Raw genomic sequence first — 2,089 nt, 5'->3', positions numbered from 1 at the left:
TTATATTATATTTTAATATATCATATTAATTCTACAAATCATCCCCAATCAGGGGGCCGCTACATGATTTGTGGAAATGCACATCAAATATTTGGATGACTTGGATAACTGGAGAATCATTCAGTATAGCCAGAATGAATTTAGAAGTGACAATTACAAGCCACAATATTTACAGAGATAAAAGAAAACAACATGACTCAGCAACAGCTGTGGGGGAGGGGTGGAAAATTCAGAGGTCAAACTTGACCCGAAGTTAAGTAAAAGCTCCAAATGCTGCCACTGAGAAGAAAAAGCAGCCAATGTGACATTGGGACGTATTAAGATTAATATTGGACAGACAGGCAGGAACTCCTTGTACTAAAGTACTTAGTCATATGCTAAGTAGATTATCATACTCAGATTTTGATTTCTACACTTTTAAGAGCATGGGAAAAGAGCAAAGATAAGCCCAAAATGAACAATAACAAAGTCTAAAACTTAACAAATTCCCATTTGAGGAAAAGGCATAAGATCTGCTTTAATGAAAACATTGATGAATAACTTCAGGAGTGTCCTCAAGAAATAGAGAGGTGCTGGGCAATGGTTCCTGCCTCTGTTTCTTCCACATGCTGAGATTTGTAGAGAGAGTTTGTCTGGCAGCATCGGCACAAGGATAATAACCAAAAAGTGAGGTTGGCTGCTTGGCAGGGTGGCTTCACCTCCACCTCCCAGTAGCTGCAGAGTGTGATTCTTCTGCTGCCAATTAAATAGTTGGTGTTGTCTTCCCTGTAGGTCCATCTTATTCTAATTTTGTGACTGTGTCTGTTGACTGTTTCACCAGTGCCCTGAGTCCTGCCTCTCAGCTGTCCTTGAGGGAGTCAGAGTTACAGGCAGGGCCTTAGGCTTTTCTCCCTGATATCTTAAGCCATCATCTCCCGCCATCCAGGACTCAAGTGTTGCAGAGCTGATGAAGCTTCCTGACTTGTGAGAAAACTCGCAGGACTCTGTCTCCTCAGGAAGAGAAGAATCACCGCATTCACACCCTCCAGTCCTGTTTCAACCTCATTTGTTTTTAATTTCTTATGTGCTTCTCTCCCTCACCATCTCTGGATTCTCCTCTTCTCTATGGGGAAATTCCTCCTGCTCATTTGGTGTGTCCTTCCCACCCAAATCAGTCCCCAGGGCCCTTATTGCGTGACTAAGGAGATTCTGGTTAGGGAGTTCATTTTAGATCTGCTTTTTTTGTTTGTTTTTGTTCTCATCGAAAACTGCCGTTGCAATCTCATGTTTCTCTTGGGTCCTCTTTAATGGCCTAACTTCTTCAAACCATGATTTTCTTTTAGCTCGTCAAGGTAGCTTTGGAGAAAAGTCTGGCAACTGTGGAGACCCAGAACCCATCTTTTTCCCCTCCTTCCCCGATGGGAGGGGACAGTGACAGGTGTCTTCAGGAGGAAATGCTCCACCTGAGGGCTGAGATCCACCAGCACTTAGAAGAGAAGAGGAAAGCTGAGGAGGAATTGAAGGAGCTAAAGGCTCAAACTGAGGAAGCAGGATTCTCCTCAGTGTCCCACATCAGGTGGGACATTCTTCCCAGAGGAGGGGAGCTTGCAGGTCAAGAGGCACCACAGCCAAGGGTGTCGCCTTGCTGCAGCCAAGGCATTCATGCTGCCAAGGGGCTACTTGGTGCATACCCCAGGCTCCGTGCATTAATATTTCTACAAATTCTTTAGGTAAAAGTAAATAATATTGGCTAATGGTAATCACTTTCTGTTATTCAAATAATCCTGGTCTTAGTATAACAATGCCCACTATTATTGTGCATCTGCCAGTCATACATATGACAGTCATGGTGGAAACCTCCTTGTTACATGACCAGTGTTGCTCTTTTTAATCGACTGAAACATATAAGGAATCCCTGCTACCTAATATGTTTCACTGCTGTATACAGAACCAGAACAGTCCACGAAGGAGGAGGATTTCTTCTTTTTCTTTTTTTTTCTTTTGAGACAGAGTCTCTCTCTGTCACCCAGCCTGGAGTGCAGTGGCACGATCTCGGCTCACTGCAAGCTCTGCCTCTCGGGTTCACGTCATTCTCCTGCCTCAGCCTCCC

This window comes from Mandrillus leucophaeus, unplaced genomic scaffold, assembly GCF_000951045.1.
Source record: "Mandrillus leucophaeus isolate KB7577 unplaced genomic scaffold, Mleu.le_1.0 Scaffold1203, whole genome shotgun sequence".
Taxonomy (NCBI): Eukaryota; Metazoa; Chordata; class Mammalia; order Primates; family Cercopithecidae; genus Mandrillus; species Mandrillus leucophaeus.
Note: the sequence above shows the minus strand (reverse complement) of the source record.